The sequence below is a fragment of the Megascapheus bottae genome, chromosome 12 (genome assembly GCF_031878675.1).
Source record: "Megascapheus bottae isolate mThoBot1 chromosome 12, mThoBot2.hap1, whole genome shotgun sequence".
Classification (NCBI taxonomy): domain Eukaryota; kingdom Metazoa; phylum Chordata; class Mammalia; order Rodentia; family Geomyidae; genus Megascapheus; species Megascapheus bottae.
In genome coordinates this window covers 38,112,872-38,128,302 of record NC_143520.1, presented here as the reverse complement: position 1 = coordinate 38,128,302, position 15,431 = coordinate 38,112,872, and positions in this window count along the sequence as shown.

The following is a 15,431-nucleotide window of genomic DNA, read 5'->3' as shown; positions in this document are numbered from 1 at the left end:
CATATTTGCCAGTGAGAAAAAGTCTATTAGCAAGCAATAATCAAGTTTATTTTATTGGGTGATGGTAAATACTGAAGAAAAATAGTGTAAGGCAAGGTAGTCAGTAGTAAACACAGAATTAGATTGTTTTAATTATACTATCACAGATAGCCTCTTAGAGAAGATCTAATAAAATTAGCAATGTAACACAGAAAGAAATGTTCAAACAGGCAAAACAATGAACATTGGAAGAAAATTGGCTCATGGTTTTGATTAGAAGATGCTAAGTATTCCACTACCCTACTACCAAAACAAAATGGTTTAATACACTGCTGCTCATGGCAAAAGCCATTGTGGTACACTGAATATGTTTCCATCAATTGATTCAGAAATGCAGAATCTCTTTCTTAAGTGCCTTACTCCCTTTTGGTGTCCTGAGACCTCTACCAATCTTCCATATCCTATTAGCAGATAAGGGAAATGGATCATGTAGGAGACAAAAAGCATGATGCTCTTCTTGGTCTTTTGCAAAGGAAACTGAGAAATGCAACATGTCTGTGTGTTTAGGAAGACTATTCCAGCTTGATAAATTGCTAGCCTATCTCCTCAGTATATGTCAAGAACCTTCAGAAGACAAACATTTCTGTTGCTGAATGAATAAAAGATGATTCTGAGAAGTGGACAAATACTTATTCAGGCAAGGCCTTGGGGTCATAGAAGAGATTTAGTATGCTACTAGTTTCCTAAGTATATTGGGATACCATCATAAGCAAAGCTTTGTGACATGCTTAAAACTTTTAAAAACAACTTGAAAGATTTTTTTGAAACAACAACAGAAGACAACAAAGGTTATAAGGGTAATACATTGCAAAGACAGTGACAGGCAGCTTGGAGTGAATCATAGCTGTGGAGAAGTATGGAGAAGTGGGCTTATCTGGAAGATATATTTCAAGGAACAGCCATGAGGAGTTAGTGTAAAATTGGATATGGAGTATGGAAGAGTCAACGGAGTTTGCTGAATATTTTGTCTGAGAATGGTTTCATCATTTAATGAAAAAAGTAAAGGGAACAGACATAAGAATTCTTTTCTTGAGATCAAGTGGATTGGAAGCCAAAGAGGACACCAAGTAGGCAATCGGAGAAGGAACTACTAATAAGAGTAAAGAGGGGGAACAAGCTGGAGGCAGAGAATGTGTAATTATCAGTGTGCTGTTATAAGGAACCAAGAATACGTAAGATGACCTAATCAGAGAATTTGGGGGGATTTTTTCTCCTAGGAGTATTCCAAAATTTAAAGCTCAAATCGCAGGCTCATTGATTGAGATTTTTAAAAAGACTCTAGGAAATTATAAAAATAACATCTCATTTTGTTAGTGGAGATTTGAGATGGTTAAGTTGTTTTCACAAGGTCACATAATTTATGTTGGCAGAAATCAGGTGACAGTCTAGAGCTATGGACAACTTCTGTAGGCAGGAAGTTATGCTGGGCTGTATGTGGAGATCTCACTCTTATCACTACCCCCAGAGGGGACAGAATTGTGATCTTAAGAATTGGCATTGTTCAGTGGTTCCATATATCCACTTGTCTGTTGCTTTCCACTCTTCAGCCCCCAGGTCCATCAGCCTGAGGTCAGAGATACAGGAAATATGTCAGTTTTGGGTTCTCTATAAGTTTGGTTGTCTTGCCAATGTTTCATTAAAGAGCAAACACAACAACAAAAACAGTGGCATCTATTTTGAGTGCTTACATTTCTAGTCGTGAAGACTCAAATTCAGCTTATTGTCTGGATGGAGATTATCTTTCTGCTCCTAATTTCATGGCTTCCCACTCAGGATTTCCTCATCCATGCCAAACTCTCACAGGAATAGCATTCAAACTTTTCCCTGTTCTCTGAGATTCAGAACACATGAGAGCATAGTGATGGTTGTAATGAGATACTGCAGGAAAGAGATTGTAGTGACATCTGACTTTGAGCTTTGCCAAATCCAAGTCTCCCTGATCTGATTGGCAATCTTGTGTTGCTTTTAGTAACTTAAAGAATAGGCTGGCTCACTTCTCATAACCAGCAATTCCCTGCAGTACTCTTAATAGAGATGGTCTGCTTCAGGGATGGGCTGGATATAGTGAGTCATGTAGAACAGGATGAACGGGACCACAATTCTGAGGATTGATTAGATGCCTGGGTCATACTATGAGGACACTTGTCTACTATGCTCTTTATGCTAAAATACAGTTATGATTACTTTTGTGTTTCAGACACAGTGCCAAATAGGATTGACCATTAAGAGGAGGAATAAGGGGTAGGTGAAAAAAAAAGGAGAAAGAAGAGAAGCAGAAAAAAGCAAAGGAAAGAATGAAAGAAAGAAAGAAAGAAAGAAAGAAAGAAAGAAAGAAAGAAAGAGAGAAAGAAAGAGAGAGAGAAAGGGAAAGTCAGAGGGAGGGAGGGTGGGAGGACGGAAGGAACGAACGAACGAACGAATGAAGAAAGAAAGAGGTGCTGAGAGTGTTGTCTAGCAGTGAAGTGTTCATCTCATCTAGCATGCACAAAGTCCTGTGTTCAATTCCTCTGTATCATATACACAGAAAAAAGCTGAAAATGGTTTTGTGGCTCAAGTGTCCTGAGTTCAAGTTCCAGGACAGGCAAAAAATAGAAAAGAGAAGAGAGAGAGAGAGAGAGAGAGAGAGAGAGAGAGAGAGAGAGAGAGAGAGAGAGAGAGAGAGAGAGAGAGAGAGAGAGAGAGAGGAGGGAAGGAGGAGGAGAAAGGGGAAAGAGGAGGAGGAGAGGAAGAAGGAGAAGGAGGAAGAGGAGGAGGAGGAGGGAGAAGAGGAGGAGGAGGAGGAACAGAGGAGAAGGGGGAGGAGAAAGAGGAGGAGAGGAAGAAAAAGGAAGAGGAGAAGGAGGAACAGAGGAGGAGGAGGAGGAAGAGAAAGAAGAAGGAAGAAGATGAAGAACAAGCACAAGAAGAACAAGAAGAAGAAGAGAATAATCCCTTTCCTCAAGTAATACTTTCTATTTTGAAATCCATACAAATTAACAAATAATTCTAGATGCAATGGTAAAAGGGAAGAGAACTAGTAGAAATGGTATCGAAATACTTTCTAGACAAGGTTGTTCAGCATGGGAAAGGGAGGGGGAATTAGTCAGACTGAGTATACAATAGAAATAAAGTAGGAGAGGTGATAGTAAAGTTGACCATGGGAGGGAAAGACTTGTTTAGCTAACAAGACTATCAAGTAACCAGCATAGCTATACACTGAATAGACCTGCACAGTACAAACTGGTCCAGTCTTTCTTGGGCACAGTTCATGCTTCAATAGTCTTGGCATTTGGCCTACTAATTCTATCTTTATGAAGCTATACTAAGTCAATAAGAAAAAAATATGCATCAAGAATTCAGTATTACTTAGTAGCACATTGGGAATAACTGCTTTGTTTAGCTATCAAAATTAGAGTTGTCATGTAGACTTTAAATAGAGTGACTAGTACATATTTAAAAAAGACAGTATCACATTTCCTTGTTATAGTATACAGTTGACTGCTTTTTCAAATAGTTAAGGAGAAGAGAAATGGAACATAAAATACATGGCAGGTTTTGTTGATCAAAATAACATGCAAATCACCAACTACACTGAAGTTGGGGTATATGTGGTTGTAGAACTCTGATAGGTTATCCCTATCAAAAGAGACTTCAGGGAGATGGTACTCAAAGGAATTGTGGCTTTGGGGCAGATGATGCAGTTATGTGATTAAAATATACTGAGGCCTAGGTGATGTTTTCTTTCACTTGGATTGGGTGTGGTTAACTGGAGATGAGCCTCACAGGCTTTCATGCTTGGGCTGTCTTTGAACTGTGATCCTCAGATTTCAGCCTTGTGGGTAGCTAGGATTATAAGGGCAAGCCACTAGTACCTGGCAAGTAAGAGATCTTTGTATGCCGCAACACAGCTGAGTGGTTGTTCAGAATAATTGTCAGTAAATTAACTGGAACAAACATAATCTTCCTCTACCTTTCATTTTTGTGAACAGAAGGAATTTATTTTTTGTAGCACATCAAGTTCTATTGTATTGGGTTAGAAAAATTCTGAAGAAATGGTTCCTACTTTCTGCAAGGAAAAAAGGTCATAGTTAATTTCTTAATATATGTTATTTCAGGTAAATGTACTCAATGAATAAAAAGTGCTTTTTTCTGAAATAATTTAAGTCCCCTTGTTATACATGTTGAAAATAATTTGTTTTGTAAATTATACAACAAATTAGATCTTCTGAAGCTCTGAAGGTTCTTCATGGAGGCTTTCTTTGCAGAAAGGTAACTGGCTAGCTGTACCTTGAAATGATTTTCAGATCAAACTATTTTAACTATGCTTTCTTTATGCAAGGAAACATTCAAGACTCATAAGTTTTGTGTATTATATGTTAGGACAAATGAATAATATATTTTTGTTGGGTGATTGTCACTTAAACTTGGTAGGCTTATTCTAACAGGATTTTCCTTTTGCAACATCATTTTCTAAGATTGCACACAATTGTATTGTATGTCATGCATATTAGTATTGGTGGTCTAGTGAGCAGCAAGCTCAGTTACTCCCTTTGCAATGTGATGCCAGAAGGCCATAACTACATGTGACCCATTGACCCTGGACTTCTAGAATCACAGACCAAAATAAACACTGTCTCTTTATGATCCAGCCAGTCTGTAGTATTGTTATTGGAAAGAGAATATGAACTGCCATGTCTGTTTTTTCAACTTAAGAAAAGAACCCAGGGTATTTGATAATATACAATACCTTAATTTGTTTTAATTTACTTAAAGAGGACAAAAATTGCTCTCACATATTAGCTGTTTGTCTTTGGGGTGGGGGACATGGGCCTTGAACTCTGGGCCCTGGCGCTGTCCCTGAGCTCTTCAGCTCATGGCTAGCACTCTATCACTTAAGTCACAGCAGTACTTCCAGCTATTTGACTTTTAAATTGTTTCTTCCCTCCCCTTTTCTCTTCTTCTTCCCTCCCCCTTCTTCCTGCCTCACTCCAGTCCCTCTCTTCCTGTATCTCTCTCTCCTTTCTGAATTGTGAATGTCAAGCTCATTCTTAATTACAATTTCCTTCTCCAATATTTACTGACCCTTTATATTCTAGCGGGGGGAACAAAACAGTCTGCCAAACGGAATTAAAAAATAACTTGGGGCCGGGAGTTTGGCTTGGTGGTAGATGCTTGCCTAGCATGTAGGAAGATCCTGGTTCGATTCCTCGACACTATATATATATATGTATATATATATGTATGTATATATACACATATATCCAGAAGTGTTGCTGAGGCTCAAGTGATAGAGCTCTAACCTTGAGAAAGTACAAGGACAGTGATCAAGCCCTGAGCTCAAGCCCAGAACTGTCAAAAAATAAAACAGAATAAAATTTTTAAAAAATACAGTGATCAGCTGGGCATGGTGGCTCATACCTGTAATCCTAGCTATGCAGGAGGCTGAAATCTGAGAATCAAGGTTCAAAACCAGCCCAGGCACTACAATGTCCATGGGAGAATGCCTAGGCCCAGAGTTCAAGTCCCATGACAAAAAAAGAAAAAAAAAAAGTAAAGCCAAAATCATAATCTTCCTCAACTTTTTCTTGTAGCCAGGGTTGGCCATGTTTCACAGGCACCTTATAATGAAATGTAAGGAAAAGTTAGCAGCAGGGTCTCTATGAAAAGCATTTGGGATACAATAGACTAGTCAACTGGTTGTTGTTTTTGCATTTGCCTTTTGTCTTTCCTCTTCCTTCTGCCTGTATAGAGCCACACTGCTGCAGGACTCATTATCATCAAGTGGAGAAGGGAGGAAAGCTATTTGTGAAAGATGGCCCAATCTGTATGTACAGCCTGGTCCTTTGAGGCACAATGGCAATATCGTGCTTCCAAAATAGTCCCAGGCAGCTGAACTCTGTATTTCATTTACATGAAAAGCAAGGAATTCTTTTTTCTTAAGCTTCTCTGATTGGGTTTACTATTTGGTGCAGTTGATGTGACCATTTTTAGTTATCGACTCTGAAGTGCATTTATAGAATATAAGCACTTTTTTAATGTGTGCATTAGAGACGGTCTGGTGTCTCTTACTGTTTTCTTTGCGGTACTGTGGATTGAACTGAGGGTCCTGTGCTTTCTAAGCAAGCATACTATCACTTGTGCCACACAGTTTCTTTTGCTTTTATTTCATTTTTATTTTATTTCTTTCAGATATGGTCTCAAGATAATTTTGCTTGGGCTTTCCTCAGAACACAGTGTTCTTATAGCTACCTCCCAAGTGATAGGAATTTCAGGTGGGCATCAATAACCCAGTCAATATTGTACTGTGTATGTGTGCATAACTATAGATTAAATTCAGTCTCGTGCCTTTGAATCTTTTGCATACTCTGTTTTGCCATTCTAAAACTTCATTTATCAAATTTATTTGTCTTTTGTTTTATGCTTACTGCATTGATGTCATTTAGGAAGACTGTTTCCAGTTCATAATTATTTACTTACCTTTTCTTTAAATATTTGGTTTCATATGGTTTTTGTTTTGTTTTGTGTTGGTCTTTTTCTCTTTTTATTCCTGGGGATCAAACCTAGGATCTTTCACTTGTTAGGCAAGCACTTTGCTACTGAGCTGCATCTCAGCCCTGTTTTCATATTTTAGATAAACACATTGGAATGGTTTGTCCACTGTTTCCTTCATAAGAGTGTAAGACATTGCAAATCAATTGTCACACTAATCCTTAGTGAATACCCATAGTTTACAGATCTATTTTTGTGAAACTCTTTACTTTTTTGACAAGAGGAACCACCTATCAATAAATAGGTATGTCTACTATTTTCTTTGATGCATAAACCTGAGCTGACAGGTGCTATTAATATGTTATAGACTAGAAGATGTGTTAAGAAGAAACTTTAAATATTCTGTATGTTCACTCTAAAGAAAAGTCAATGCAATTCAAATAATGAAATCCTTCAAATGACAAAATTCTTGATTCAGCAAAAGAAATCAACAATTACCAATTATTTAGACAGGCATAAATACTCATAGTCCCATAGTATAGGGTAGTGCTCAGATACCCTAATTGTTGTTTGTAGGGTATAGGTACAGAAGTATTCAGAATCTCATTAATTTAATGGGGAGACTTAAAGAGGAAATAAGTTTCTCTTAAAATTAGATTGGACACCAAAAGTAATTTTTATGGACTAGAATCAGTAAGTACATATGTTTAGAGGTCCAAATGTTCTTCATCAAGATTTGATGACCAAACAAGGACATACTAAAGCTACTAGCACAACAATGTTCATTGCAGCACTATTTATCATACTGAAGATATGGAACCAACCCAGATGACCCTCAGTAGATGATTGGATCAAGAAGATGTGGTACTTATACACAATAGAATTTTATGCTGTCATCAGAAAGAATGTCATTGCCCCATTTATCATGAAATGGAACAACTTGGAAAAAAATCATATTAAATGAAGTAAGCCAGACCCAAAGGAACATAGGCTCAATGATTTCCTTCATTTGTAATAATTAGCACACACCTAGCACTCTCCTAGCAGAGGATTACAATAGCTTAAAACCTAGGTACATAAGGATATATAGGATGAGACTGAATGAAAGGAATTCTAGGATATGGAAACAAGAGCTTTATCTTGTGTGATTGTTGTTCTTAATATACTATGTTATTTCTCTTCTCTTTTTTGTTCTGTGGTTAATCTCATATTGTTACAGTATCTAATTTTGTTACCTGGTATATTGCATATACATTTATTTGTTTATTTGAAATAAGGAAGGGAAGCGGGGAAAATAAGATGATTGGAGAGAAAAATGGGGACAGAAACATTGGAAGGGGTATCAATGTATGAGAAGTAATGCACCTACTACCTGGCAAATGTAACTGTAACCCCTCTCTCTATACATTACTCTGACAATAAAAGAAGATTTGAGGACCAAAAACTAAGGCAAATATTTCTAGCAAACCCTAGAAATATTATCAAGGGAGCATGGCATTTAGAAGAGATGCAGACTTGAACTTGGCCTGTTTTCTTTATTTTCACTCCACTTTCTCTCCTGTAACCTGGCAGCTGTTTATTTCACACATAATATGCTGATGGCTACAGGATCTTCTCTTTTACTCTCTGCTGATCAAAGAGGCACTGCCAATATGGCTACATATCATATTAAAAGTAACTAACTTCTAAAGATACACATTCTACTGATGCTTTCAGGTATAATATATATTACTAAAGCCCGAATGGAAATGCTTCTCTGTAGCTGGTGTCTGTCTTTTTGCTACTAACCGAAGATAAGTGGATGTCTGCTGTAATGTTATCGATGGTGAGACTGTAGCATAAAGTAGGAAGAAATAAATGGGATTGGGCTTCATTGGTTTAACCTCCAGAAGAATCATGAAGCTAAAAAGAGAGGCTGTGGGAAGAGATCAATAGTTGACAAATGAAAAGAGTCTCAGTCAGTTGGAAAGAGCATTTATTTTCTCATGACGTAGCAGAATAAATCACTTGTAGTATCCAACATCTCAGGATTGTCCTTTGCAAAATTACACTCTTTGTCTTTCTTTATAACCTTTGTGAACTGTAATACAAAAAGTTTTATTTTTCTTCCTCATTATATAATTGGTGAAGTAAGAATACAGCTATCCAAATTGATGCTGAGCAAGAAGCAACAGTATCACTACTATGGCTATTCTGACCTAGTATTTGGTAACCTAAAACAAGGCAAAAAAACCCATAAAACATTTTAAAGAAGGTAAGGTATTATGGAGTCTTGTTTAGTAAAATGCAATTTCTACTGTTCCTATGAAGACGTTTTTGCTCTAGCATCAAAGCTTGTGGCTCACTGGTAAAGCACAATTGCTTTGTTTTTTGTTTATTGTTTTTCTTTTCAGATTTTTTATCATATTATTACATTTTCCTCAGTAACTTTTGTGTAAGCAAATTTGCCTTCCAAAACTGGAACATATTTGTTCTTTGCAATAAATATATGTGAATTTAAATCAATTTGGAGGGTTAGTCAAGATTTATTATTCTTTTTTCCATCCACTCTCTACCATGTTGGTTAATGGGTTTGTAACTTAGAAAAATAAGCATTTATATTTTTGCATAAAATATGTTTGTTTCTACCTCAGGTTTCAAATAAATGTCTTCTCAGTTATAGTCATCTCAGGATAAAGGATATGATGCTCTCACATCACAGGGAGGAACATAAGAGACAGCCAAAATCATAATCCACAATTAAACTTATAGGCAAACCTTTCTTGGAAAGACAAAAATGTCATCTGCTTATATTATGACCAAAGCAGGTCAATCAAGAAGGGATATATACTTCTCCCAATAGTATTCTTAGATCTGTATTTCCTGCTAGTCCTTTGACTAATATACAGTTGTCTGTATGGAAAATAGGTTAAAAAAGAAGGCATAAAGTTGCCTCATTGAAATCAAGGCAAGACTATAGCCAGTCCTCAGGAATGAATGAGAACAAGAGACTTGCATACCGTCAGAACTTCATTTTTCTCATCTATTCTCCTTTCAATATGCACTTCCTTCTTTTTCTTTTAGCAGGAAAACTTCTCTTATTTTCTCTTACATGCATGTTGGAAAACACAGTGGCCAACATCTACTATGTGCATTATTTCAAGTTGAAATCGAGAGATCTTTCTCACATCAGGTTTCTGGTTGACCGAGCATGGGTACAATCTTCATCCCCAGTGCTATAACAAGCATTCCACAGGCAAGCGTACACTGGATAAAGTAACCACAGGAATCTAGTTGAATCACTTCTATTCATTTTACTGAAGTATAATGCGGTTCAATTGTACCTAACACATCTAGACAACATTTTGGCAATAAGTGTTGCTTTAGTGCTCACTCTACTGTTAAGTAGCATTTAATAACTAAATGAATTAGAGCAATTTTTATTTTCTATTTAAATGAAATTGGGGGCTTGGACAGAAACGGTGGAACAAAGGGTAAACTAATTCAGCAGTGATACTCACTAGACACTTTTTTTTTTTTTGCCAGTCCTTGGGCTTGGGCTCAGGGATTGAGCACTGTCCTTGGACTTTCTCAAGGCTAGCACTCTACTACTTGAGCCTCAGCACCACTTCCGGCTTTTTGCTATGCATGTGGTGCCGAGGAATTGAACCTGGGTCTTCATGCATGCTAGGAAAGCACTGTACCACTAGGCCAAACTCCCAGCCCCGACACTTTTGGAAATGTACTACACAAGTTGGGGGGAAGGGAGAGAAAATAGGGAGAAAAATGAGGGAGTGTCATTCTGTTCAAAAAGAAATGTGCTCATCACCTGACTTACATAACTGTAACCCATCTGTACATCACTTTTATAATAAAAATTTTTTAGAAAAATCCTCTGGGAGCATGGCTTAGTGGTAGAGTATTTGCCTAGTATGCATGAATTAGATTCCCCGGTATCACATAAACAGAAAAAGCCAGAAGGGATGCTGTGGTTCAAGTGGAAGAATGCTAGTCTTGAAAAAGTCCAAGGACATTGCCATGGCCCTGAGTTCAAGCCCCAGGACTGGCAAATAAATAAGTAGATAGATGGATAGATAGATAGATAGATAGATAGATAGATAGATAGATAGATAGATAGATAGATGATAGATAAAACAGGACTTGGTACTATGATTTTTCTTATTTTTAAAAAATACCTGAACTTTTACCTTATCTAAGTTTTTGACTTCTCCAAAATACAGGTAGGAAGAAAGTATGTTACATAGACATCGCTCTGAAGACATCTGAAAAATTCAAGTTACTTTCACCTTGAGGCTTTTAACCTAGCAAGAAAGATATATCACTGGTAGTGATTTTGGTGGAAGAGACTTTAAAGAAAAATGTATTAGTACACATACACTGAGTGAAAATACTGGTAGAAAGAAAATAATAAAGGGAATATAGGATTTTACAGTTAGTGTCATGTTTTTTTTTTTTTTTTTGCCAGTCCTGGGCTTGGGCTCAGGGCTTGAGCACTGTCCTTGGACTTTCACAAGGCTAGCACTCTACCACTTGAGCCTCAGCACCACCTCCAGCTTTTTGCTATGTATGTGGAGTGCCAAAGAATTGAACCCGGGTCTTCGTGCATGCTAGGCAAGCACTACCACTAGGCCAAACTCCCAGCCCATGTTGTTTTTAATCTATGTGATACTCTTACCTCAAGAACACTGTGAAGCAGGTACTATGACTTCACCTAGCAGATGAGAAACCTGAAGTGAAGACACAGTGTGTAACTGGCCTATTCTCACAATACCATTAAAGGATATCTTCAAGATAGAAATCTAGGTTGAAGCAGCTTCAAAGCCTGTGCTTATTTGTAAAATATCTGGACTATGGGTAGAATGGGGTGAGCCCAAACAAGTATTCACTTTGTTTCCCTACTAAACCAAATCATAATGTTATGAATTCTGTGGTCCTAGCCTAAAGTGAGAGTGATGGGATTATGACAATAGGCTACATTGGCCACAAAAGCTCTAAGCATATGTTGCCTTCCCAAATCTAGCCTTTTAAAGTAAGATGGACATTTTGTTTTGGTTCACCAAATTCTGCAAAATTATTTTGTTTCATGGAATAAATTAGTTCTTTGGATCTTTGTCATAGAGTGTATGACACGAAAGAGAAGGTAGAGGATATCCTGTTTGTGCACATAATGCTCATGTGTACTCATGACTCGCTGCCACCATACATAATTTTCCACATTATTTGCTCAAGAAATGTTCTTAGAATTTTAAAATTCCAGTCAAAACTTTTTAAGGCCCAATAAAATCAGATTATAAATAATTTTAACAGCAAAAAACTATATATCATGCATGTAGTCAGATATATATATATAATGGTGAAAAGGAAAACAGAAGAAATATGTTCAATTTATTATAGATGAACTATGGATAGTGATTTCAAATCATAATTTTGTTTTCTTGACATTCACATTATAAGAAATTTGTTAAATTTAAATGGGGACAGTTACAAATGAATGCATTGTTATGTTTCAGCTAACCAGAATGAACAAAAAAGAGTAGAATCCTACAAGAGTAAAGGAAATTGATTAATCTTTCCAATATATTGAAAACATATTATTGGACTGGGTGCCAGTGTCTCACACATGTAATCTTAGCTACTGAGGAAGTTGAGATCTGAGGGTTATAGTTTGAAACCAACCCAGGTAGGAAAGTCTGTGGGACTCCTTCCTCCAATATTAAAATTCCCACATTTTTCCTGTCTTCAAGGAGAAAGAGAAATTGAATGTGCTCATGACACTGGTGTCTAATGCTCCTTAAAAAGTCACAAATTGCTTTGGTACAATATTTGTTGCATCTTTTCATCAAATCTAATACTACACTTGGGATTTGCCATATTCCTAGAGGATAAGTTAAAAAGTAAAGGTAGAAGCAAGCATCAAAATAGAAAGAAGCAGAGTGAGGAAGCCACTAGAATACCAAGATCCAGCAAAACAATCTTTTATTATGGCTGTGTTATGCAGAGCTTAAATATGTTACATATGCCAAATACAAAGGCACCCATTTCCAAATGAGACTGATTCTTTCAGGGACTAAAAACTGAGTAAACATCACTCTCACTTGTGACGCCCAAAGTTCTCAATTCCAAAGGATGTCAGTGTTCACAGCAGCCAGAGTAGCAGCGATTTTGGTAACACACTCATCAGAGAAATCTCTTTGTCTCCTAACTGCTATGGAGACTCTTTCTTAGTTCCTAATCTTGTTTGTCATTATCTATGGTAAGAGATTGTCATTTTTCACTCCTGGTAATTTTTCTTTATGAATATATGCATTGGATTTACAAATCTGAAAATTAGAAAAAGGTTGGAAGTGGAGCTGTCGGTCAAGTGGTAGAGTGCTAGCCTTGAGTATAAAACTCAGGAACAGTGCCTAACGTAAGCCTCAGGACAGTCACACATACACTATCTATCTCTCTCTTTCTCTCTATCTATATCTATCTATCTATCTATCTATCTATCTATCTATCTATCTATCTATAGTTGGATATAGAGGAAATGCACACTGCATCTTGCCTCTAGAAAAGAAAACAGAACAGCTAAGTAAAAGAAATAAAAAGGAAGTCAGAAACCACTCACCATATAAATTACTTCTTAAATTTCTTTTTAAGTTGACATAATTGTACATAAAGAATTATGAATTCTCATTAATATATTTTCAATAAAAATCATAAATATTGAGGAATTGCTGCTGTAGCTCAAAGAGGAATAGCAATAGCCTTGACAAAGAGCCCAGGCCCCAAGTTTAAGCCACATGACCAACACCAAAGCAAAAAGATTGAAAAGAAAATGTATACTCCTTTTTAATGCTTTAGTATATGAAGTAGTTTGGCATGATTCCTGAGTTTTTATTTTCTTACCTGTAAGAACTCTCCAGGTCTGGTAGTCTAGCTCAGCGTTAAAGTACTTGCCTACCACAGTTCAATCCCCAGTACTTCAAAACAAGCAGGAAAATAACAATAGCAAGTAATAAAAAAAAAATACGCGCCTCTATTTTGTAGGGATCATTTGTAAAATAAGTGTAGATCATTTGTAAAATAAGTATAAGTGAATAACTTCCTCGATTATCTTTTAACAAAACATTATTTATGTGTCACTTAAAGTAGCAGTCTTATCCAGGCATTGTGGTACATTCAAAAACAATATAAAATATAATGTAATTTAGTTAGCCTACATTTTCTTTACAGAATGAACATACAATAATATTAATAATAAACCAAGCCAAATGTACAATGTACATGTACATTTTTATGATACCCACCATAAACAAATAAATAATGGTTAAAAAGAAAAAGGTCAGGCTTATTTAGAGTTCACAATGGATTTTATTCAATGTTTACACTAGTTGCTTTATGTGAACTTGCAATAAAAACCCATCCTAAAAGACCAGTCACTTACAGAACTATGTATTTGTTAATCTCTCATATAGAAGATATGGGTGGGTTTGGGCATAATTAAGTTATCTACTTAATTGTCTTCTATTATCAGACAAGCACTCAGCCTAGCTGTTTTCTTTCAGTCTTCTCTGCAAGGTAGCTTCCCAAGTCAGCTGAAAGAGCCCAGAACAACACTTATATCTGTTCCCAGGAATGTACATGTCCTTGTCACTCACATTCCATTAATTCCAAGTTTAGCAACAATGCCTTCATCACTATTTTTAAGTCAGTCGATAGACCAGCCAATACCAGACCTTTCTATTTCAATGGAAGAAGTAAAATATATTTTGGTGATTAGCTGGGAGTCTATTACAGACATAAAATTTCAAATATTTGGAGGAATGAAGAGACAGAATGACTTTATCCAGGTAGAAGAACAATAACAATAACCAGATTGCTAATCTCCATCAGATTTCAATCTCTTTACCTGATAAGCAAAAATTATTCTTATTCCCAAAAGTGTTTCTATTCTTTAAGCTCTGTGGTTTCTGGAGCTAATATTCAATTGGAATTGTGTTCAATTGGAACAAGGTGTTCACACTGGAAATGGTTCAATGTAACTCTCATGTTACATGTGTAGATTTTGATAATAATTGAAATAATAATCACTGTTTGATCCTATATTGCATGGAGATGAAATAAAATCAGGCAACTAATATTGATCAAGTACTTACTTGTGATGGATAATTTTATTCTGTCAACTTGACTATGTTAGGGAATTTTCTGATAGTAAATTACTACGTATACCACTAAAACTATTTCTGGAAAATTTTAGCATTGGCACTCTTACCAATATGCATGCAAAATCCACTCCCAACAATATGAATGGATATTATCTTACCTATTGAGTGCCTGAGTAGATTAGAAAGGTAAAGGGAAGGAGAATTAGTTCTCTCGTACTTTTTGAATTGGGATTTCTACCTTCTTTTGCCCTTACTTTCTTTTGGCTTGGTCTGAATTTTACCACCTGTTCTTACAGTTATTCAGTTTGTAGTAGAATATCATGGGAATTTTCATCTTTCATAATTGCGCAAACTAATTATGACAATAACTCAATGTGTTGGGCCAGGTTTTCTGGGGAATCCTGGCTACACCAGTAATATAAGGCATTGCGGAGGACAAAAGAAGTTAACTCACATTTTTGATGAGCCGAGAATAAGTCAGCGCCTTGCACTTGCAAGGCACATTTTCTCCTACTGAGATAAATCTAAACCCCCTCACTCATTCTTTTGGAAAATAGATTATGTATTATTTATGAAGGAAATTGAGCTGAATTAACACAAGGGAACATTAAGATGAAGATTAAAAGGCATGTTTTTTTTTCAATTTCCAGGCCTCAGTATTCAGTAGGGTAGGAGAATGAATATGAAATGATCTTTGATTACCTTGACCCTATATGCTCTAAAGAAGAAAAACTCTAATAAAGCTTTTTTTCTTGTGATTTATTTCTTATAATT